We start from the raw sequence: 27401 nt of genomic DNA, 5'->3' as shown, positions 1-27401 counted from the left end.
CCGCGTAAAAATTGCCAATCAGAGCAGTGATTTCAGCTTCGCATATGCGCATTAATTGTGTACATTCTCATGTAGAGTTTTGAGTAGCACATTGTACCCAAGTCCCCACACTGCTGGCTGCGCAGAAGATACGACTGGACCCAAATTGAAGCGATCGCTCGCCGCCATCTTGAGGCGGACGGAAAGCAATGCTGATAGAACGCAACCGTAAAACAAACTAAGATTTATTACTATACAACATAAAAACAACTAAACATGAGCCTAACAGTAACAAGGATAAAGACAAATATAAATCATAAAACGTAATTACTTGCATTCTTGTGGTATAACATCAAATAATCAAAGATATTAATCCTGCAACTGCCAGTCAACAATCTTCGTCGTCTTTGTCATTTGGGGGTATTTATATTTACATAATTCATCATATCCGTAGGATGGGCTTCCTGAAATATATTTCAATAACCGAGTGAGAACATTAACTTAATCTTGCACATTGTGTGCATCTTGCGGTCGTGAAAATAGCGGACGAAAAGTAATGCTGATAGAACGCAACCGCGAAAGACACTAAGATTTATTACTATACCATAAAAAACAACCAAATATAAACTAAAAGAGTAACAAGGATAAAAACAAATATAAACAGTGAAACGTAATCACCTGCAATCCTATAGTAGTCTACAACAGCATATAATTGAAGAAACTGGAACTGTCAGTCAGTAATCGTCATCTTTGTGAACAACAAATATTAAGCTGTTATGCTAAAACTGTCAAATAAAAATTCTTGTCTCCGTGATTAGGCCTATTCATATTTACACAATTCATCAAATCTGTACCGATGGAGTTCCTGAAATATTTAATTAATCGAGTTAGGACATTAACTTAATCTTGCACACTGTGTGTATTTTGCTTAGGCCTAATAATAAATATTTCAATAAACAAGGAAATGGATCAACTGTTATTATTAAATCGAATATGTGCAAGAATGTCAAACTATTGTAACTTGGCCATATCTAGATAGTATGAAAATACTTAACCAGATTTATTTGGACTCACTTATTGATTCATAAATAAAATTGATTTAGAGAGATGCTGTGTAACTATCTTCTTGTGCAAAGCAATACTGGTGGTGAATTGATAGTAGGCTATAAATTTATCGCGTTTAACAGCAGATAACCATTTACTGAGAAGCTCAGGCTTTTGCAATGGAAACCTAAAAAGTTTGCGCTTACTCCTATAAAACATTCTCTTCTATTAACACAATAAATATGTACTAATGTTCTCAGTCATTTTACAATATCCTAATACAATATATGTAACTAACTTACTTGTGAAAAGAAATTTCCGAATCCTTCTTACGTCGATTCGTACAGTTGTATGCGGCACAACTATGCACCATGATTCCACTTACGGAATTTATATAGGAGTACGATGAAAATAAATGATAAAAGAACACTATTTGTACAGTTGTATGCAGGACAAGAGCACACGATGGTTTCACTTATAACAAAGAAATATGATTAAAATACTACTATTTGTATAGCCCTCATATGTAGCACAGAATCGGTAGTAGACCTACACTGTGATTTCACGTAGCCTATATTGCAGGAGAACGATTCATTTAAATTATATAAACACTATACACACACACTACTGATTAAATTAATACGCACTTACTCCTAACACATTCAATAATATTGAATAACCTTCTATGTTATTTCAAATTAGGCGGAGTCGTGATGTAAACATATTGTAGTCACATGACACTCACCCTCAAGATGGAGATGCGCGAAAGTGTTCAATTTTTGGTCGAGGAACAGCGCTCGTAGTGAGTCTAGGTTAAACTATAAAACGTCTTTGATTGTACCCCTGAAGCACCAAAGAGCGAAGAGCGAAGACTAGACACTCTATAACGCGTCATGAACATAACCACGGGAAATTGTCAAATGACAGATAAAATACTGTGGTATTACAAATACATTATTTGAGCAAAAATTATCATTGTGCTGTAGCACTGTAGCACATAAGGACGAGCCGCCCCTGTCTATGGCCCACTTTGACATGCTTGACCTAGGGAGACAGAACTGAGTTCTGTATTACAAGAAGAAAAAGCAGTGTGCAACTAGCGGCGATGTTGCCAGACTGCTGAAACTTCCAACTCAATTTTCTAATAACCGTGCATTTAATCACAAAACCTAATATAGGTTTTTCATTCATTTAAGTGATCCTTATCGCCCCGTAGCCTACAATCTGCAGGGTTATTTCACTTCTATCATGTATACGAATAGCTACTGTTTTGGAGAAATGCATTTAGAGTTATAACGAAATGTATATAGTTATTTAATTTTATGTTTTGTGATTAATTATTGTAATTCTATATTGAATTTATTTACTTACTATATCTCATATTATACATTATGCTTATTTAATTTTCTACATTCTAAATTGGTGGAAAGATCACCAAACAACTTTAGCCTCCCTAGCAACACTTGTGAAACGAATATTGGCCATTCCATGAATAAGTGTTTCCACCGAGCGTAACTTTAGACTAGTAAAACAGATTTATTAATACATAAACACAAGAAGTCAACTCTGATCATGTAGTCTATGATAATAGGCCCTAATAATAATTGTGAACATCAAATAGTTGACATTAGCACCTGTGAAATAAAATAGTTCTTTGAATGACACTTGTTTTCTCTGAAGTAGATCTTTTCTATACAGAATGATTTTTTTCTAAAACTATCTATTTTTTTGTTATTCGTAGTTTAGAAATGTGTAAATTATACTTATTTTTACAGAACAACAACCATTGGGAGCCAAAGTAATCGTATTGTTGAAAATAACATTATTGTTTATCTTTTTAAATTGATTTCTTAATAAATAATATTGCAAATGATTAGAATAATTAAAAAACATGCAACTATTGTTTTAGAGGTAGGCCTATACATTTTTTTTAGTTTAAAGTAAAAACGTCATAATGGACTGTATGTACTTATTTCATATTTTGTTTTATAATGAATTGTAATTATATTTTTGAATATGTTTACATTATGATATTTCACATTATACATTACGTCTATTTCCTTCGATGTCACTGTGTCCATTGTTCATTTATATGTTACTAGTCAAATTACTGCAAGTTCGAAATAAAAAAAATAAATGTATTAAAGTGTAAAATTATTTGTATTCCTATTTGAAGCAAACACATTTTTGTAATTAAACAAAATAAATATCGTTCAATATTATTACTCTGTTTGTATACTGAGAAAATGTTAAAGAGTTATTGTATGATGAAATGTATCTGGTGTTATTTGGAGATCGTATTTTCTTCCTCCTTACCATTTCTTTCTGTGTAAGATTTGTGTTCTAAATAATTCGCGATCTTACATGAACTTATGTAAAATCGATTATTGGGTTATACAAATCGAACAAGAATCAGTCAATATGTGACGAGAAAGATTTACGACATAATCAAATGATGATGTTATGACGTATACTGTTTAACACTGGTATAGAAAAACGCCAGCTATATAGCGTTTATTGGTAAGAAAAATAGCTATACATGGCTTGTGCACGTCTTTTTCTGTGACAAGCTATAACATTGTTTAACATATCTATAAGCAACTTTCATTAGTAAAACTCTAAAAGTTTAAAATATAAACGATACTTATAAAGTTACTGCAAGTTCAGAATAATAAAGAAAATATATGTGTTATAGTGTCGAATGAACTGTAAGAGTACTTGCAAACACTTTTTTTTTTTTTCAATAAGACAACGTAAATTTCCTTGTTACTCCGGTTGTGTACTCGAAAAACGTTAGTTTCATGTAAGTGCGCCTGATGTTCTGTCTACTCTGCAATACATCAGCGTAACCGCTCGACAACCGAGTATCCGGTCCGATGTTCATCCTAGCCGGTTGTAGCTCCGACCGGTGGAATCTAAACCGGTTGCATGCGCTGTTTTGCAGGTCTCTAGTCACAACTACTCTCACCGTCTCTGTCTCTCAGCGGCAGTAGTTTTAAAACCGTGGAGCGCGAGCCTCAACCTGAGATTGGTTCGAAAGGGAGATGCAGAAGGCTTCTTACCAATAATTATTTATTTATTTACTTAGGCCTACTTACTTAGTTACTTACTTAATTATCTATCTATCTATCTATCTATCTATCTATCTATCTATCTATCTATCTATCTATCTATCTATCTATCTATCTATCTATCTATCTATCTATCTATCTATCTATCTATCTATCTATCTATCTATCTATCTATCTATCTATCTATCTATCTATCTATCTATCTATCTATCTATCTATCTATCTATCTATCTATCTATCTATCTATCTATCTATCTATCTATCTATCTATCTATCTATCTATCTATCTATCTATCTATCTATCTATCTATCTATCTATCTATCTATCTATCTATCTATCTATCTATCTATCTATCTATCTATCTATCTATCTATCTATCTATCTATCTATCTATCTATCTATCTATCTATCTATCTATCTATCTATCTATCTATCTATCTATCTATCTATCTATCTATCTATCTATCTATCTATCTATCTATCTATCTATCTATCTATCTATCTATCTATCTATCTATCTATCTATCTATCTATCTATCTATCTATCTATCTATCTATCTATCTATCTATCTATCTATCTATCTATCTATCTATCTATCTATCTATCTATCTATCTATCTATCTATCTATCTATCTATCTATCTATCTATCTATCTATCTATCTATCTATCTATCTATCTATCTATCTATCTATCTATCTATCTATCTATCTATCTATCTATCTATCTATCTATCTATCTATCTATCTATCTATCTATCTATCTATCTATCTATCTATCTATCTATCTATCTATCTATCTATCTATCTATCTATCTATCTATCTATCTATCTATCTATCTATCTATCTATCTATCTATCTATCTATCTATCTATCTATCTATCTATCTATCTATCTATCTATCTATCTATCTATCTATCTATCTATCTATCTATCTATCTATCTATCTATCTATCTATCTATCTATCTATCTATCTATCTATCTATCTATCTATCTATCTATCTATCTATCTATCTATCTATCTATCTATCTATCTATCTATCTATCTATCTATCTATCTATCTATCTATCTATCTATCTATCTATCTATCTATCTATCTATCTATCTATCTATCTATCTATCTATCTATCTATCTATCTATCTATCTATCTATCTATCTATCTATCTATCTATCTATCTATCTATCTATCTATCTATCTATCTATCTATCTATCTATCTATCTATCTATCTATCTATCTATCTATCTATCTATCTATCTATCTATCTATCTATCTATCTATCTATCTATCTATCTATCTATCTATCTATCTATCTATCTATCTATCTATCTATCTATCTATCTATCTATCTATCTATCTATCTATCTATCTATCTATCTATCTATCTATCTATCTATCTATCTATCTATCTATCTATCTATCTATCTATCTATCTATCTATCTATCTATCTATCTATCTATCTATCTATCTATCTATCTATCTATCTATCTATCTATCTATCTATCTATCTATCTATCTATCTATCTATCTATCTATCTATCTATCTATCTATCTATCTATCTATCTATCTATCTATCTATCTATCTATCTATCTATCTATCTATCTATCTATCTATCTATCTATCTATCTATCTATCTATCTATCTATCTATCTATCTATCTATCTATCTATCTATCTATCTATCTATCTATCTATCTATCTATCTATCTATCTATCTATCTATCTATCTATCTATCTATCTATCTATCTATCTATCTATCTATCTATCTATCTATCTATCTATCTATCTATCTATCTATCTATCTATCTATCTATCTATCTATCTATCTATCTATCTATCTATCTATCTATCTATCTATCTATCTATCTATCTATCTATCTATCTATCTATCTATCTATCTATCTATCTATCTATCTATCTATCTATCTATCTATCTATCTATCTATCTATCTATCTATCTATCTATCTATCTATCTATCTATCTATCTATCTATCTATCTATCTATCTATCTATCTATCTATCTATCTATCTATCTATCTATCTATCTATCTATCTATCTATCTATCTATCTATCTATCTATCTATCTATCTATCTATCTATCTATCTATCTATCTATCTATCTATCTATCTATCTATCTATCTATCTATCTATCTATCTATCTATCTATCTATCTATCTATCTATCTATCTATCTATCTATCTATCTATCTATCTATCTATCTATCTATCTATCTATCTATCTATCTATCTATCTATCTATCTATCTATCTATCTATCTATCTATCTATCTATCTATCTATCTATCTATCTATCTATCTATCTATCTATCTATCTATCTATCTATCTATCTATCTATCTATCTATCTATCTATCTATCTATCTATCTATCTATCTATCTATCTATCTATCTATCTATCTATCTATCTATCTATCTATCTATCTATCTATCTATCTATCTATCTATCTATCTATCTATCTATCTATCTATCTATCTATCTATCTATCTATCTATCTATCTATCTATCTATCTATCTATCTATCTATCTATCTATCTATCTATCTATCTATCTATCTATCTATCTATCTATCTATCTATCTATCTATCTATCTATCTATCTATCTATCTATCTATCTATCTATCTATCTATCTATCTATCTATCTATCTATCTATCTATCTATCTATCTATCTATCTATCTATCTATCTATCTATCTATCTATCTATCTATCTATCTATCTATCTATCTATCTATCTATCTATCTCTCTGTCTGTCTGTCTGTCTGTCTGTCTGTCTGTCTGTCTGTCTATCTATCTATCTATCTATCTCTCTGTCTGTCTGTCTGTCTGTCTGTCTGTCTGTCTGTCTGTCTGTCTATCTATCTATCTATCTATCTATCTATCTATCTATCTATCTATCTATCTATCTATCTATCTATCTATCTATCTATCTATCTATCTATCTATCTATCTATCTACCTATCTACCTATCTACCTATCTACCTACCTAGCTACCTACCTACCTACCTAATAGACTATTAAGTGACATTGTTCGGCAACACACACTCATAAATTGTGAAAATGTTCTACTCGATGAGAATCAAACATCTTCCATACAAGATTCAACAGCTCCTGAGGCAGTTTCTTCTCAACATATGGATATTCCAACGGATGGCGATCTTCAAGGCAGTACGGAGGTAGGTGATACTTGTAAACATACAATTCCAAGCACAGAAAATATTATGAATGTTCAGACAATGTCCACTGACATTGACAGTAATGTTGACCAACGAGAGGAAAATGAAGAACCTAGCAACAAAAAATTACGACAAGAGGACGAATCTAATATTCAGGAAACACACAAACAGTCAAATAACACAACACCAGAAGTTATGCAGATAAAACACTCGCGTGACCCGCGATTACGACGAACAGCTGTTAACATTCTACCAGAGTCTACCGCGGTAGTAACTACACAGACTCAAGCAGCAGAAGCGGCAACCCCAGATACTGACCCCACTGTTACAGATGACGGAAATAAACAAGAACCCTTGACTAGATCCTGGAGCGACGATATGATGGACGAAGAAAGTACGAAAGTAACGGAACAAGACGAAGATATACAGGTACCAAATAAAACATCATCAGCTTTTGCCAAAACAAGACAACATCCATATAGAAAAGAGAAACCTAAACCTCGTGAAGAAACCAAACTGGGTTTTCCACTCTTACGCAAATAATTTCCTTTCTAATCAAATAATAGAGCTGCATCAGACCAATCATGTGGCTGCGACTTAACTGTGCCATCTACCTGATTATTATGCAGTTTGTAATTAATTACGCTACCTTAAACATAAACTGCCTAAGAAGTCAACCAAAACAACAGTTGCTAAAGCAGTTTCTCTATAACAATGATATTGATATCTTATTGTTACAGGAAGTCAATATTGAGAACTTCAATTTTATAGGTCCGCAGTATAATTCGATAGTGAATGTTGGTGATTCAAACAGAGGAACAGCTATAATTTACCGCAGTGGATTATCAATACAACTTTATGAACAACATCAGAGTGGTAGAATAACGTCATTATTGCTTAACACTGGTGTCTTAATAGTAAATCTGTATTTACCATCTGGCTCCAACAACAGGGTGTTACGTGAACAAATGATTGCTCAAGATTTGCCATTTTATCTACGACATAAGTATAATATCTTAATTTTGGGTGGCGACTTTAATAACGTGTTAAATGCAAGGGATCAGAAAGGTGAATATCATCCATCTCCAAATTTACAGAGACTGTGTAATGAATTACAACTTTTAGATGCTTGGGAAGTTGTTCATGGAAACAATGTACAATTTACTTTTCATAGAGGTCATGCTGCTTCTCGTCTTGACAGAATTTATGTGAATAAACAGCTAAAAGACAACATTCTCAATGCACAAGTACAACCAGCAGTCTTCAGTGATCATCATGCTCTACTAGTTAAAATGGAAGTCGACAATACCATCCTACCTCATGGAAGAGGTTATTGGAAGTTAAATGAATCCTTACTGTACGATGATAAAATCAAAGAAGAGTTTATGCTGAGATGGAAAGCAGCTGACAAACGAGCGAACAACCGCGCACTAACAAATATACAAAAATGGCTTACCATATATAAACCTACCATTAGGTCCTTTTTTAAATATGTTGGTATTGGTAAAGCTCGTGAACGGAAAAATATGAGTGAATTTTATTACCGATTATTACAAGAACTACTGATGAAGCAACGTGCTGGTCAGGATGTGGATGCGGAAATTAAAAACATTAAAACAAAAATTGTGCAAATACAAGAATACATTATGGACGGCATTAAAATTCGATCACGCACTACATCAGTTGCAGATGATGAACGTGGATCATTGTATCACTTAGCATCTGAAAAGTCGAAAGGGTCAAACAAATATATACACTCACTAACAAGTGGAGATGATGGGTTGATCACCTCCACCAAAGATATAATGCACCAGGCAGAAATACATTTCACGCAATTGTTTGCAACTAAACAGGTTAACAATGACGAGCAAGATAAAGTACTGGACTATGTAACATCCTCTCTCTCCGATGAAGAAGCATCGTCCCTTACACAACCAATAACCTCTGAAGAAATACTATTAGCACTCAAGACGGCCAGTTCAAAATCAGCACCAGGACCTGACGGTATTGGGTATAATTTTTATAAAATATACTGGAACATTATTAAAGAACCGCTAACGAAACTTTTCAATGAACTTTTACATGCGACAAGACAACCGATGGGATTCAATGAAGGTATTATCATTCTAATTCCAAAACTGTCACAGGCACAGAATATACAAGATTATAGACCTATAACCCTATTGAATACAGATTGCAAGCTATTTGCCAAACTTATAGCAAATAGAATCAGATTTCACTTTAAGGACCTTATAGGGGAAGAACAAACATGTGGAATACCGGGACGGAAAATAACTGACAACCTGGAAGCACTACGAGATACAGTATTTTATTTTGATACCAATAGACATGAATCGGCTGGACTACTTTCATTAGACTTCCAAAAAGCATTTGACAATATCAACCACCAATATCTATTTAAAACCATGAAAAGGATGAACATTCCGGAAATGATTATCAATGTCATTCGTTTTATGTACTCGGATGCACACTCCCGCATACAAGTGAATGGATTTTTTACAAAACCAATCAGACTGGCAAGTGGAATCAGACAAGGCTGTCCCTTGTCAATGTTACTTTATACCATCTGTACAGAACCATTAATTAGAATGATTCACCATAATCTTCATGCCGAGATTCGTAATAACAAATTGTTCACAACATTGGCTTACGCGGATGATATGGTTATTTTGTTGAGAAAGGAGCAGCAACTTCCCGTTCTTCACCAGGTTCTACACCGTTATGCAATGGCATCTACTGCTAACATAAATTTCAGGAAGTCAAACTTGCTACCCTTGGGACATTGGCCACCATCTCTGACTATGGCAAATATACCAATTAAAGATGTTGTTAAAATACTTGGCATGTTCATACACACAGATATAAAGAAGATGATAGAACTAAATTGGAATCCAATTTTAAACACAATCCGTTACATGTTCTCCAAACAGCTCACTAGGAACTTGAACCTGATACAAAAAATATGGAACATAAATTTATTCATACTATCTAAAGTTTGGTACATTGCACAAATAATACCTCTGCCGGAAGATGTAGCCCAACGCATTGAATTGGGAATTACTTATTACCTGTGGACAGGACATATTTATAAAATTGCTAAATCTCAACTCTGGAAACGGACAGAACAAGGTGGATGCGATCTGATTGCAGTTAATAATAAAAGCAAAGCTTTACTCATTAAAACATTACTGCAAAGGAAAATTAAATATAAAAATTCCATTACATCTGAATTAATAGATTTTACTTTGCAACATCCCATATTCCGAAGGATAAAAATGTGCCTGAATAAAATACCAGAGCGGCTTCTCAACGATCCGGAGTCTATGACCACAAAGGAAATATATACGTCATTATTAGCTGTTAAAGAAACCGTTCCCTCCATTATGACCAAATACCCGAATATGAAGTGGAAAAGAATATGGAAAATCTTCACACTACCAAATATTTCAACTGATTGGAAAACAAGTGCATATAAAGTAGTAAATGATATTGTTCCCACAGAAGCAAAAAAGTACCACCATAACATCACGCACTCACCTCTATGTCAACACTGTGGCAGTTTTGATACTCTTCACCATCGATTAACAACATGCCGACCTGCAGTATGGTCTTGGTTGTGTCGAAAACTAATAAATGCCTCTCACACGGACAACCCGAACGACGTTCGAAGGATGGTACTTCAACTGGAAATGCCCACCCACAGCAATAAATTCGCACTAACATGGATAATTATGGGATACTTACACTACATGATCAGTGACAACAATCCAACGATAGCTGGACTACAAAAGTTACTAATGGAAGCTGAAAGGAAACTGAGAAGAAAAGGACGTAACAATTTGTTAATAATTGAAAATAAGAAAAACATTCTTAGTATATGAAAGTAAAACTCAGGAATTTGTATAAAAAGATATGGCGATTATGTGAATAATTTACGTTATTAATTCTACTCTGTTAATATATAGGCCTATGTATATACATGTATCTTTTAAATTGCTACCATATTAACGGTAGGTGTAGTTGGTAGTATCCAAAAGTTATTTTGAAAATAGTGATGGAAGCCTCCAAAAATGATTTAAGATCGAATATATTTTAGTATTACAGTATTTGGTTTCATATGTTCATATACTGTCAAAATAAATGTCATAGTTTGGCAGATTTTATCGTAGTACAATCTTAAAATTTATTTTTTTTTATTTATTTATTTTTTCGCGTGTGTGTGTGTGTGTGTAATGTCATAAAATAATGTTTATTATGTAATTAATGTGTCACAAGATCTCAGGTATTATAGTGTAAATAGTGTTATATAACTCATGTCATATATATCATGTGAAAATTGTACGTGATAAATAAACGTGTAAAAAAAAAAAAAAAGATGGGGAGTGAACGAAAATTTTTGTATGTTTTCAGTAATTCCGTAACTATGTATAAAATATTCATTATGAAATGAAATAAAATACATAAAATATAGAAAAAAAAAAAGAGGTGGTGGTAGAAACAGAAGGTGAGCAACATGTCTCTGGTGTTGGTTTAGAAAGACAAAACACAAGATTATACATCTACAGGAAGTAAACCGCATTCACCAAAAGTTCCTAAAATTGTTGACTGCACAAAATGAATTTACGGCTACTTTGGTAAAATTTCTGAACAACGAAATGAAAATTGCAAACAATTCTGGTAGCTAAATTGTGATAGACAAAATGATTTCAAATTAAATAACGTTGTCATTGATATACCTAAAGAGCGTAGACTCTGCAATGATAGAGCAAATCAACGTACAAATTCCAAGCAATATTATTTCTGAATCAATGGAGAGAATATCAGAATGTGCCAACAATTAATTTGCAAGACTGTGCACTTCAAACATAGGCCTACGTACCAATAATTACTATCAAACTGTGAGGAAAGGTAACAATGGGAATTTTAGTAACAGTGACAGACTAGGAAAAAATAAAACTAGCAATGAAAACATTGACGCTGTTGTACATTTACACAAATAGTTTCCTTGCTGTCTGAAGCCACAAGACAAAAAAATCGCCCCAACGTAAATGTTTGGATTTAAATCTGAATATTTCTTTACAAAGAAGAATGCTTGAGTAAAAATGTTGCACCAATTAGCTTACTCAGAAGAGTACTTGAATAAAAATGTTGCACCAGTTAGCTTACAAAGAAGAGTGCTTGAGTAAAACTGTTGCACCAGTTAGCCTCGTTACTTATCGATTAATATTTTGCAGTTACTTCAATTTGTATTTCATCAAGCCTAAAAAAAGACTAGGGCATAACACTTACGGTTTATGAAAAGACTAGAAATTACAAGATGATTTTTACTCTCATATAGCCAAGAAAGACAATTCTGTGATTGAAAAATCTGCTGATAAAGAAAGAGCCACTAAGGATAGGCCTACATCATTTAAATCTCGTACTCTTGACTTGCAGCCAAGAAATAGGTCACTAGAAAAACATTGGAATATGCTGTAATTGAAAACATAATTATATTTTTATTTTGACTTGCAATGTGTCAAAAATGTTTAATCATGAATCAATGGTATTATTCCATTCTATTTGGTGTGTTTTCTTTATTTGAGTCTTTTTTTTTTCATTTTTATATATCATCAATAATAGTATAAAATATGTTATTTGGTTTCCAAAAGAAATAATTTAATATATCACATATTCATTATATATGAGGTCTCGCCTATCTCACTGAATATTACACGACTACTATGAAGTAGCCAATGTGTATTATCACCATTTAATTCGAGAATTCGGTGCCGGAACGAATTTTTCTCGAATTAAATAATTTAAATTAAATGTAATTTGCTTAAATCTTTTCTATTTCCAATTGGTCTGGAAAGAGAAGCTTTTCACTCTCTCAATAAATTACCGATTCTATGATAGTTTTCCAACAAAACAATTTCAATTATGTCAATGTATTAGGTAATTTTGTTAATTCTGAACATATCGTAAACTGTATATTGGGATAAAATGTCAGTAACTGTAGGAAAAGTAACACTAAATCGTCCACACCTGTGGAGTAACGGTCAGCGCGTCTGGCCACGAAACCAGGTGGCCCGGGTTCGAATCCCGGTCGGGGTAAGTTACCTAGTTGAGGTTTTTTCCGGAGTTTTCCCTCAACCCAATACGAGCAAATGCTGGGTAACTTCCGGTGCTGGACCCCGGACTCATTTCACCGGCATTATCATCTTCATATCATTCAGACGCTAAATAACATAGATGTTGATACAACGTCGTAAAATAACCCAGTAAAAAAACACTAAATCATCCGAGGTTTTCCCCAACCATAAGGTGAATGCCAGGTAATCTACGGCGATCCTCAGCCTTTTATCACCAAATACCATCTCTCTATCACCAATCTCATCGACGATAAATAACCTCGTAGTTGACACAGCGTCGTTAAATAACCAACCAACCAACATTAAAACATTGGGCATTTCCATTTTCATTAAGCAGGAGAGTCAACAACAACTGTTGAAATTAGATGTCCACTGTCTAAAATAGTCAGGTGAAACACAGTAGGCCTAAGTGTTCACTGCCAGGAGAAAGACATTAAGTCATCAATATCTCTTATTAATTTAATATAAATAACAGATAATAATTAACAATTAGTATTTTTTTCCTGCAAATTATAACTAATATAGATGTATGGTGATACCTGCAAAGAAAATTTGTTGAAATATTCGTAAATATAGCGGCAAATACAGTTTACATATCAACGAATTATTCAGTCGCCTTTATCTCAAAACTATGATTTTCGATGTGTTTTACCTGTAGGCCGACGATATTATGCGTAAGTAAAATAAAATCAAATCGTTCAAATGAGCACTTTTGATACACCTGGCTACTGGAGAAAGGGATTTATATAATTTAGTGACGAAAATTCTTTGACCATGAAAACCTTTCACGGGAATTCTAAGATAAGTGTTACGTATGAAAGAATCACAATCAATGACACCATTCATATCAATATCCTGACGTCTCGAAAACAGACTGGTACAGTTAAAATATTTACTAGATAATTCATAATTTGAAGAAGAGGAGTTGGGTACAAATCTGAACTAGAGCTGGGGATGGAGCGAGTAGACTGTTGAGTTACTCGGTTCTATCGGTTTATGTGCTTGGCAGCGGAGCACCGAAGTTACTCGGTTAACCGTAGCCGTTACCGGTCAGTTCAAACGTTCAAACAGAGTTCGCGTATTTTACTTAATTCTTGCAGACAATAACGTAGGTACTGTTGTATTTAAATATTTTCTGCTGTAGGACAAAGTATTTCCTTATCCCCAAGGCGGGCTGAAAGGCCTCTAGTATTGAAGAGGAGTTCATCCTATTATGTGACCTGTTAAGTGGGCCTAATGAACACTGACAATCTGAACATATTACTGTACATAATAATAATAATAATACTAATAATAATAATAATAATAATAATAATAATAATAATATGAACCTCCGGGTTCCTTAAAAATCATAAGTATTGTTATTATTATTATTATTATTATTATTATTATTATTATTATTATTATTACTATTATCATCATATTAAAGTGTTTGATTAACTCTTCAGTGGTGACGTTGGGTCTACCAGACCCAGACTAAATTTATTTTAAACGTAACGTAATTTGGCAACAATGGATTTTCCTCACCTCCCCTCTACCTTTCAAATTAACGTTTCTCTTTAAATTTAAGTGGCCACAAACATTCTACAGTTGAAGTTTGTTGAGTGAGGAAGCAATTTACGAGGTCTGGGTCTGATAGTCCCAACGTTACTAGTAGCGTTACTATTTTGAGGTAAGTTGAATCGCAAATAATCGTGTCTTTGTAGTATAATGTCTCACTATTTCAACAATTAAATTCTTTTAAATTATATTCTTAAAATTCTGTTATATTTCTAATGTTTAATTTTCTTATAATGTACACTTTTCTTATAGTGTACAAAATGGATGAAAGTTATGAAGCTCGTGTTGCACGAATACAAAAAAATGTTACAACAAGAATATAATGAAGCATGTGAGCCAGAAGAAGAAGATGATGATGATGATGATGATGATGAGGTTGCAGATCCTAACTTTTATATAGAAAGTGACCACAATACAGATACCGATGAAGAATTTAGTGAAAATAACAGTGATGAATTTAGTGAGAATGTCAGTGAGAAAGACAATTGCCAATATTTCATTGGGAAAGACGGTGAAACAAAATGGAGAAAAGAAGTGGGAAATATGAATATTCGTACTCGACATAGTAACATTGTTACTACATGTTTACCGACAGTGAGACAAGGTGCAAAGAATGCGCATTCTATACTAGACACATGGTCTCTATTTATAGATGAGGAAATATCGATATAATTGTGAATAATACAAATAAGTACATACTAAAACTCACTGTAAATTATTATTCTGAGCAACGTTTCATTCATCCCACCAACAGAAATGAGATAACGTCCCTAATTGGTTTGCTGTATATGGCTGGTTTGTTGCATGCAGGAAGACTGAATGTCGGGGAACTGTGGAAACGAGATGGAACAGGTGTAGAAATGTTCTGGCCACAATGTCCTTGCAGAGATTTCGTTTCTTGTGCCGATGCTTGCGATTTGATGATTTGGAAACACGTCAGGAGAGAAAATCCATCGATAAACTAGCTCCTATCCGCGAGTTTTTTTTTTTTTTTTTTTTTTTCAATTTTTTGTAGAAAAGTGCAAGAAAAACTTTTCAATTGGAATTTTTGCAACTTTGGATGAGACTCTTGTGCAGTGGAGGCTGATTGGCTGAGGTAAGTGAGGCCGGGCCTCAGTCACTTGGCTTAACTGAAATCAAATTTTGTGTTTTCATATAATGTATTAGTTATTTGAAAGAAAGCATATATCGCTGTAGAAGCATTTGAATACTTTGATGTATATAGACCTGTTTTGCAGTAAAATTTGTTCCTGAGGCGAGGATTGCTCGTGCCAGGTCTGGCTTGTGATTTATATAGACCTGTTTTGCAGTAAAATTTGTTCCTGGGGCCAGAATCGTTCGTGCCGGGTCTCGCTTAATGCATTTCATGTCCTTTCGCGGGCTTTGAGTTTGCGCTTAAAACGTTGTAGCTGAGGCACAATTCGGCTGGCCTGGTCAGATTTCACTCGTCCCATTCATGGGCCGGCCTCAAGGGTAGAGTGGGGTGGGAATAGCAGTGGTGACTTGTCTTCCTAACTAGGCCATAAATAACAAAATTCCAGCTCTTTGGCAGGCAGAGACCCACTCGATTCTCTCCCCTTATGTCTCAGTTTATGACATATAAGCGAGGGTGTAGTACAATAGTGAATGTGGGCCGATGTTGTTATGTATTTCGGGAAAATATAAACAGAAACAAATGAGAGAAGTAATGCTGGTGCAGTTAATTCATTGTTAGAGTGTCCTTTTTTGAGAAGAAATAATACTGAAAGAAAGGAAGTTTTAAATAAAGAGAGAGACTACCGAGATACCTACGGCATCGCTGATAAATTTTCTCACACATAATCTTAAAACGGGAGATTCTATTGCATCCTGGTATGGGCAACATAAATGGTTATGTGGTAATGTGATGCAAAATAAACTTCTCTTGGCCTTGTTTGTTGCTGTCAAAAAAAAAAATAAAAAGAAAGAAAGGGGGATTTCAACACATATGGGTTGCTTCATCACACTGAAACAATCACTGAAACTCAGAGCATAACAGCTTATTTGGTGAGTGAAATTATTATTTTTCATTGATAATAAAAAGAATAGACTAATAATAATAATAATAATAATAATAATAATAATAATAATAATAATAATAATAATAATAATACAGTAATAATGATATTAATAATATAATAACAATAATAATTAATATCATAAACAAACATTTCCTATCGGAGGCAATTAAACTAGTTGCATCTGGCCTCACCGAGGATTTCGATCACCGGCCGCTACTGCTCTTGTCTTTCCGTGGAAGATGTTAATTTCGAATGTATATGCCAAAGAAACTCGCCAAGTATGGGATAAAAGTTTTCAGTATTGTTGACGCAAAATTATTTTATTCTGCAAATATGGAGGTATACGTGGGCCAACAACCAGAAGGACCATTTGTGATAGACAACAAACCAGAAGCTGTGGTGAAAAGATTATGCCAACCGATTTACCAGGCTTCTCGTAATGTGACCATAGATAATTGGTTCACAAGCTACAGTTTATTGAAGACGATGCTGAGGGATCACAAACTCACAATTGTGGGAACAATCCGCAAGAACAAAAGAGAGTTGCCCAGTGTCTTTGTGAATGCAAAATGCAAGGAAGAATACAGTAGTGTGTTAGGTTTTCAAGAGGACTGCACCCTTGTGTCTTACGTACCAAAGAAAAATCGGTGTGTAGTGTTGATATCCAGCATGCACCATGACAACAAACTAGATGAAACCACAGGGGACAAAAGAAAGCCAGTTATTGCCTCGTTCTATAATGAGACTAAAGGCGGAGTCGATACTGCCGACCAAATGTGTGCTGAGTATGATGTAGCACGAAATACCAGACGTTGGCCCATGGCGTTATTTTACCATATCCTGAATGTTGCTGCAATAAATGGCTACGTCATTCATAAAGTGAATACTGCAACAGTAACATCAAGACGAAAATATCTTAAAGAATTGGCAAAAAAGTTTAGTAGAAAGCTAGCTGAAGAACAGGGCTCAGAATAAACACAATCCAATGGACCTAAGATTATCAGCAGCCAGACTGTGTGGAACAACCCTGCAAGAACATGCTCCTGAACCCCCTCAGCCTGGAAGAAGAGGACGTTGCTATCGATGTAAAGACAACAAAATGAAATATTTCTGCCGAAAATGTAATAAATGGCTCGGTTTGAGTCATGCATGCATGTTAGGTGACAGATGCTCAGGACACGAAGATTGTCGTTTTCGTTTTGAATTGTGGATAGGCTGTGTTACGAAATCAGTTTTTATAGTAGAGTATATATTTCACTCATTAATTTAAAACAAAATTATTAACAATTATAAGATGCTTGACAGTTTTGTTGAACATTTTGTATAACATAACATTAAAGCCTATAATCGCAGTTCTGTTTGAATTTTACGTTGTTATTTGTATTTGAGTTCTGCATTAATATCTCAAATATAATACATAAAAAATAAAAAAATTATTATATAATTCAAGTTATTACACTTTATAGTTACAAAAATAAGTGTATAGGTCTCTCAGACCCAACTTTACCACTGACGTAAGTTTTCTTAACGTTACCAATGTAGGGTTAAGCTATATAATCACTAATAAAAACTACAAATCCCATCGCATTTCTCTAGTTCCTTAAAAAAATGTCAAATTCATGTGTACACACGTATTTCTATCCAAAGATACTTGTTCGCGACCAGAAATATATGTGTTTGTTAGTGTATCGTAAAAAGTGGAAAAAACGTCATTTCTCGAGCTAGAAATGCGTTTTTTGTATATACATCAATCAAACCTACAAATTCCAACAGATTGTACTAATTCTTTCCGAATGTGTTTAATATTCACAATCAAACAGCATTTTATCACTCGTTTCGATTTTCCACTCGTACAAAATATCCCTAAAAATTCAGTTTTTGCGAGATTTTAAGCTTAAGATTTTAAGAATAAAATCTACAAATCACATTGGAATTCTCTAGTTTTAAAAAAAATGTCAAATTCGTGTGTACGCACGTATTTCTATCCAAAGATTGATGTTCGCGTCCAGAAATATATGTGTTTGCTCGTGTAACGTAAAAAGTGGAAAAATCGTCGTTTCTCGAGCTAGAAATGCGTTTTTTTTTGTATATACATTAATAAAACCTACAAATTGCAACCGATTGCGCTAATTCTTTCTGAATGTGTGTAATATTCACAATGAAACAGCATTTTATCACTCATTTCGATTTTCCACTCATACAAAATTTCTCTAAAAATTTGGTTTTTGCGAGACTTTAAGCTATATAATCATGAATAAAATCTACAAATCCCATCGCATTTCTCTAGTTTCTTAAAAAAAATATATCAAATTCATGTGCACATGTATTTCTATCCAAATTTTCTCGTTCGCTTCCAAAAATATATGTGTTTGTTAGTGCATCGTAAAAAGTGGAAAAAAAGTCGTTTCTCGAGTTAGAAATCCGTTTATTATACACATTAATAAAACCTAAAAATTGCAACCGATTGTGCTAATATTTCTGAATGTATTTAATGTTCACAATGAAGCAGCATTTTATCACTCGTTTCGATTTTCCACTCACACAGATATTTCTCTAAAATTTGGTTTTTGCGAGATTTTAAACTATATAATCATGAATAAAATCTTCAAATCCCATCGGTTTTCTCTAGTTTCTTAAGAAAAATGTCAAATTCGAGTGTACACACGTATTTATATCCAAACATTCTTGTTCGCGTCCAGAAAGATATGTGTTTGTTAGTGTACCGTAGAAAGTGGAAAAAACGTCGTTTCTCGAGCTAGAAATGCGTTTTTTTGTATAAGTTACATTTATAAAACCTGCAAATTGCAACAGATTGTTCTAATTCTTTCTGAATGAGTTTAATATTCACAATGGAACAGCATTTTATCACTCGTTTCAATTTTCCACTCATAGAAAATTTCTCTAAAATTTGGTTTTTGCGAGATTTTAAACTATATAATGATGAGTAAAATCTACAAATCCCATCGGATTTCTCTAGTTACTTAAAAAAATGTCAAATTCGTGTGTACGCACGTATTTCTATCCGAAGATTGATATTCGCGTCCAGAAATATATGTGTTTGCTAGTGTATCGTCCAAAGTGGAAGAATCGTCATTTGTCGAGTTAGAAATTCGTGTTTTTTATACACATTAAAAAAACTACAAAATCCAACCGATTCTGCTAATTCTTTCTGAATGTGTTTAATATTCACAATGAAACAGCAATTTATCACTCGTTTCGATTTTCCACTCATAAAAAATTTCTCTAAAATTTTAGTTTTTGCGAGATTTTAAGATCAGGAATAATTTCTACAAATCCCATCGCATTTCTCTAGTTTCTTAAAAAAAAATGTCGAATTGATGTGTACACACGTATTTCTATCGAAAGATTGATGTTCGCGTCCAGAAGGATATGTGTTTGTTAGTATATCGTAAAAAGTGGAAAAAAACGGCGTTTCTCGAGCTTGAAATTCGTTTTTTTGCATATACATTAATAAAACCTACAAATTACAACAGATTGTGGTATTTCTTTCAGAATGCGTTTAATATTTACAATGAAACATCATTTTATTACTGGTTTCAATTTTTCACTTATACAAATTTTCTCTAATTATTTGGTTTTTGCGAGATTTAAGGTATATAATCATGAATAAAATCTACAAATCCCATCGCATTTCAATAGTTTCTTAAAAAAAATATCAAATTCATATGCACACGTATTTCTCTCCAAAGTTTCTTGTTCGCTTCCAGAAATAAATGTGTTTGTTAGTGTATCGTAAAAAGTAAAAAAAAAGTCGTTTCTCGAGTTAGAATTCCGTTTATTATACTCATTAATAAAACCTAAACATTGCAACCGATTGTGCTAATATTTCTGAATGTATTTCATGTTCACAATGAAGCAGCATTTTATCACTCGTTTCGATTTTTGACTCACACAAAAATTTCTCTAAAAATTCGGTTTTTGCGAGATTTTAAGCTATATAATCATGAAGAAAATCTTCAAATCCCATCGGATTTCTCTAGTTTCTTAAGAAAAATGTCAAATTCGAGTGTACACACGTATTTCTATCCAAACATTCTTGTTCGCTTCCAGAAATTTATGTGTTTGCTAGTGTATCGTACAAAGTGGAAGAATCGTCAATTCTAGAGCTAGAAATGCGTGTTTTTTATACACATTAATAAAACTACAAATTCCAAGCGATTGTGCTAATTCTTTCTGAATGTGTTTAATATTCACAATGAAACAGCAATTTATCACTCGTTTTGATTTTCCACTCATAAAAAATATCACTAAGAATTTAGTTTTTGCGAGATTTAATGATCATGAATAATTTCTACAAATCCCATCTCATTTCACTAGTTTCTTAAAAAAAAAAAGTCGAATTCATGTGTACACACGTATTTCTATCGAAAGATTGATGTTCGCGTCCAGAAAGATATGTGTTTGTTAGTGTATCCTAAAAAGTGGAAAAAAAAACGTCGTTTCTCGAGCTTGAAATGCGGTTTTTTGCATATACATTAATAAAACTTACAAATTACAACAGATTGTGCTAATTCTTTCACAATGTGTTTAATATTCACAATGAAACATCATTTTATTACTCGTTTCGATTTTCCACTTGTACAAAATTTCTCTAACAATTTGGTTTTTGCGAGATTTTAAGTTATATAATCATGAATAAGATCTACAAATCCCATCAAATTTCTCTAGTTTCTTAAAAAAATGTCAAATTCGTGTGTACGCACTTGTTTCTATCCAAAGATTCTTGTTCACGTCCAGAAATATATGTGTATATTTGTGTGTCGTAAAAAGTGGTAATAACGCCGTTTCTCGAGCTTGAAATGCGTTTTTTGTATATACATTAATAAAACCTACAAATTCCAAACGATAGTGCTAATTATTTCTGAATGTGTTTAATTTTCACAATGAAACAGCATTTTATCGCTAGTTTTGATTTTCCACTCCCACAAAATTTCTCTAAAAATTTGGTTTCTGCGAGATTTTAAGCTATATAATCATGAATAAAATCTACAAATTCTTTCGGATTTCTCTAGTTTCTTAAAAAAATGTCAAATTCGTGTGTACGAACGTATTTCTATCCGAAGATTGATATTCGCGTCCAGAAATATATGTGTTTGCTAGTGTATCGTACAAAGTGGAAGAATCGTCATTTGTCGAGTTAGAAATGCGTGTTTTTTATACACATTAAAAAAACTACAAAATCCAACCGATTCTGCTAAATCTTTCTGAATGTGTTTAATATTCACAATGAAACAGCAATTTATCACTCGTTTCGATTTTCCACTCACACAAAAATTTCTCTAAAAATTTGGTTTTTGGGAGATTTTAAGCTTTATAATCATGAATTAAATCTACATATCCCATCGGATTTCTCTAGTTTCTTAAAAAAATGTCAAAGTCGTGTGTACGCACGTATTTCTATCCAAAGATACTTGTTCGTGTACGGAAATATCTGTGTTTGTTAGTGTATCGTAAAAAATGGAAAAATCGTCGTTTCTCGAGCTAGAAATGCTTTTTTTTTGTATATACATGAATGAAACCTACCAATTCCAACCCATTTTGCTAATTCTTGCTGAATATGTTTAATATTCACAATGAAACAGCACTTTATCTCTCGTTTCGATTTTCCACTCATACAAAATTTCTCTAAATTTTAGTTTTTGCGACATTTTAAGCTATATAATCATGTATAAAATCTACAAATCCCATCGGAATTCTGTAGTTTCTTAAAAAATGTCAAATTCTTGTCTACACTCGTACTTCTATCCAAAGATTGATGTTCTCATCGAGACAGAGATGTGTTTGTTAGTTTAAATCTTAAAAAGTGGGAAAATCGTCGTTTCTCGAGCTAAAAATGCGTCTTTTGTATATACATTAAGAAAACCTCTAAATTCCAACTGAATGTGCTAATTCTTTCAGAATGTGTTTAATATTCATAACGAAAGAGCATTTTATTAATCGTTTCGATTTTCGACACATACAAAATTTCTCCAAATATTTAGTTTTTGCAAGATTTTAAGCTATATCATCAAGAATAAAATGTACAAATCCCATCGCATTTCTCTAGTTTCTTAAAAAAATGTCAATTTCGTGTGTACGCACGTATTTCTATCCAAAGATTGATGTTCGCGTTCAGAAATATCTGTGTTTCTTAGTGTACCGTAAAATGTGGAAAAATCGTCGTTTGTCGAGCTAGAAATGCGTTTTTCTGTATATACATTAATAAAATCTCTAAATTCCAACCCACTGTGGTAATTCTTGCTGAACGTGTTTAATATTCACAATGAAACAGCATTTTATCAATCGTTTCGTTATTCCACTCATACAAAATTTCTCTAAAATATGGTGTTTACGAGATTTTAAGCTATATTCATGAATAAAATCTACAAATCGCATCGGATTTCTCTAGTTTCTTAAAAAATGTCGAATTCGTGTGCACATGTACTTCTATACAAAAATTTATGTTCGCGTCCAGACGGAGATGTGTATGTTAGTTTAAATCGTCGTTGCTCGCGGTAGAAATGCCTTTTTTTATACACATTAATAAAACCTGCAATTTCAACCGATTGTGTTAATTCTTTCTGAATGTGTTTAATGTTCACGATGAAACAGCATTTTATCACTCGTTTCGAATTTCCACTCATAGAAAATTTCTCTAAAATTTGGTTTTTGCGAGATTTTAAGCTATATAATCATGAATAAAAGCTACAAATCCCATCGCATTTCTCTAGTTTGTTAAAACATGTCAAATTCGTGTGTACGCATGTATTTATATCCAAAGATTGATGTTCGCGTCCAGAAATATATGTGTTTGCTAGTGTATCGTACAAAGTTGAAAAATCGTCGTTTCTGGTGCTAGAAATGCGTTTTATATAAACCTTAAAAAAACCTATAAATTGCAACCGGATGTGCTAATTCTTTCTGAATATTTTTAATATTCACAACGAAACAGCATTTTATCACTCGTTTCGATTTTCCACTCACACAAAAATTTCTCTATAATTTAGTTTTTGCGAGATTTTGAGCGATATAATCATGAATATAATCTTCTAATCCCATCGGATTTCTCTAGTTTCTTAAGAAAAATGTCAAATTCAAGTGTACACACGTATTTCTATCCAAACATTCTTGTTCGCGTCCAGAAATATATGTGTTTGTTAGTGTATCGTAGAAAGTGGAAAAAAGTCGTTTCTCGAGCTAGAAATGCGTTTTTTGTGTATGTTACATTTATAAAACCTGCAAATTGCAACAGATTGTGCTAATTCTTTCTGAATGAGTTTAATATTCACAATGGAACAGCATTTTATCACTCGTTTCGATTTTCCACTCATAGAAAATTTCTCTAAAATTTGGTTTTTGCGAGATTTTAAACTATATAATGATGAGTAAAATCTACAAATCCCATCGGATTTCTCTAGTATCTTAGAAAAATGTCAAATTCGTGTGTACGCACGTATTTCAATGCAAAGATTAATGTTCGCGTCCAGAAAAATTTGTGTTTTTAATGTATCGTACAAAGTGGAAAAATCAACGTTTATTGTGCTAGAAATGCGTTTTTTATAAACATTAATAATACCTACAAATTGCAACCGATTGTGCTAATTCTTTCTGAATGTTTTTAATATGGACAATGAAAGAGCATTTTATCATTCGTTTCGGTTTTTCACTCATACCAAATTTCTCTAAAAATTAAGATTTAAGCGAGGCTTTAAGCTATATAATCGTGAAAAATACCTACACATCCCATCGGATTTCTCTAGTTTCAAAAAAAAAAAAAGTCAAATTCGTGTGTACGCACGTATTTCTATCCGAAGATTTATATTCGCGTCCAGAAATATATGTGTTTGCTAGAGTGTCGTACAAAGTGGAAGAATCGTCATTTGTCGAGCTAGAAATGTGTGTTTTTTATACACATTAAAAAAACTACAAAATCCAACCGATTCTGCTAATTCTTTCTGAATGGGTTTAATATTCACAATGAAACAGCAATTTATCACTCGTTTCGATTTTCCCCTCATAAAAATTTTCTCTAAGAATTTAGTCTTTGCGAGATTTCAAGATCATGAATAATTTCTACAAATTCCATCGCATTTCTCTTGTTTCTTAAAAAAATGTCGAATTCATATGTACACACTTTTTTCTATCGAAAGATTGATGTTCGCGTCCAGAAAGATATGTGTTTGTTAGTGTATCGTAAAAAGTGGAAAAAAAAACGTTGTTTCTCGAGCTTGAAATGCGTTTTTTTGCATATACATTAATAAAACCTACAAATTACAACAGATTGTGCTATTTCTTTCAGAATGAGTTTAATATTCATATGAAACAGCATTTTATTACTCGTTTCAATTTTCCACTTATACAAAATTTCTCTAATTATTTGGTTTTTAGAGATTTTAAAGTATATAATCATGAATAAAATCTACAAATCCCATCGCATTTCTCTAGTTTCTTAAAAAAATATATCAAATTCGAGTGTACACACGTATTTCTATCCAAAGATTCTTGTTTGCGTCCAGAAACATATGTGTTTGTTAGTGTATCGTAGAAAGTGGAGAAAACTTCGTTTCTCGAGCTAGAAATGCGTTTTTTGTGTATACAATTATAAAACCTACAAATTGCAACCGAATGTGTTTAATATTCACAAAGAAACAGCATTTTGTAACTCGTTTCGATTTTCCACTCATAGAAAATTTCTCTACAATTTGGTTTTTGCGAGATTTTAAGCTATACAATCATGAATAAAATCTACAAAACCCTTCGGATTTCTCTAGTATGTTAGAAAAATGTAAAATTCGTATATACGCACGTATTTCTATCCATAGATTGATTTTCGCGTCCAGAAATATATGTGTTTGCTAGTGTATCGTACATAGTGGAAAAATCTTCGTTTCTCGTGCTAGGAATGCGTTTTCTATAAACATTAATAAAACCAAAAATTTGCAACCGATTGTGCTAATTATTTCTGAATGTGTTTAATATTGACAATGAGACAGCATTTTATCACTCGTTTCGATTTTCCACGCACACAAAATTTTTCTAAAAATTTAGTTTTTGAGAGATTTTAAGCTATATATTCAAAGAAAATCTTGAAATCCCATCGTATTTTTCCAGTTTCTTAAAAAACATGTCAAATTCGTCTGTACACACGTATTTCTATCCCAAGATTCTTGTTCGCGTCCAGAAATATATGTGTTTGTTAGGGTAACGTAGAAAGTGGAAAAAACGTTGTTTCTCGAGCTAGAAATGCGTTTTATGTGTGTACATTTATAAAACCTACAAATTGCAATCGATTGTGCAAATTCGTTAGAATGTGATTAATATTGACAAACAAACAGCATTTTATCACTCGTTTCGATTTTCCACTCATAGAAAATTTCTCTAAAATTTGGTTTTTGAGAGATTTTAAGCTATATAATCATGTATAAAATCTACAAATCCCATCGGATTTCTCTAGTTTCTTAAAAAATGTCAAATTCTTGTGTACACACGTACTTCTATCCAAAGATACATGTTCTCGTCCAGACAGAGATGTGTTTGTTATTTTAAATATTAAAAAGTGGGAAAATCATCGTTTCTCGAGCTAGAAATCCGTTTTTTTGTATATACATTAATAAAAACTCTAAATTCGAACTGATTGTGCTAATTCTTTATAAATGTGTTTAATATTCATAACGAAACAGCATTTTATCACTCGTTTCAATTTTCCACTCATACAAAATTTCTCTAAATATTTAGTTTTCGTGAGATTTTAAGCTATATCGTCACCAATAAAATGTACAAATCCCATCGCATTTCTCTAGTTTCTTTAAAAAAATGTAAAATTCGTGTGTACGCACGTATTTCTATCCAAAATTGATGTTTGTGTTCAGAAATATCTGTTTTTTTTTTTCGGTATATAATATATGTGGAAAAATCGTCGTTTCTTTAGCTAGAAATGCGTTTTTCTGTATATGCATTAATAAAACCTCTAAATTCCATCTGATTGTGCTAATTCTTTCTGAATGTGTTTAATATTCACATTGAAACAGCATTTTATCACTCGTTTCGAATTTGCACTCATACAAAATTTCTCTAAACTTTTGGTTTTTGCGAGATTTTAAGCTATATAATAATGAATAAAAACTACAAATCCCATCGCATTTCTCTAATTTGTTAAAAAATGACAAATTCGTGTGTACTAACGTATTTCTATTCAAAGACACGTGTTCACTTCCAGAAATATCTGTGTTTGTTAGTGTATCTGAAAAAGTGGAAAAAAAAAAAAAAAAAACGTTATTCTCGATCTAGAAAAGCGTTTTTTTGTATACTCATTAATAAAACTTACAAATTAAATTAATTCTTGCTGAATGTGT

Source organism: Periplaneta americana, chromosome 4, assembly GCF_040183065.1.
Source record: "Periplaneta americana isolate PAMFEO1 chromosome 4, P.americana_PAMFEO1_priV1, whole genome shotgun sequence".
NCBI classification, from domain to species: domain Eukaryota; kingdom Metazoa; phylum Arthropoda; class Insecta; order Blattodea; family Blattidae; genus Periplaneta; species Periplaneta americana.
The sequence above is the reverse complement of the archived record's forward strand: the minus strand, read 5'-3'. Positions refer to the sequence as shown.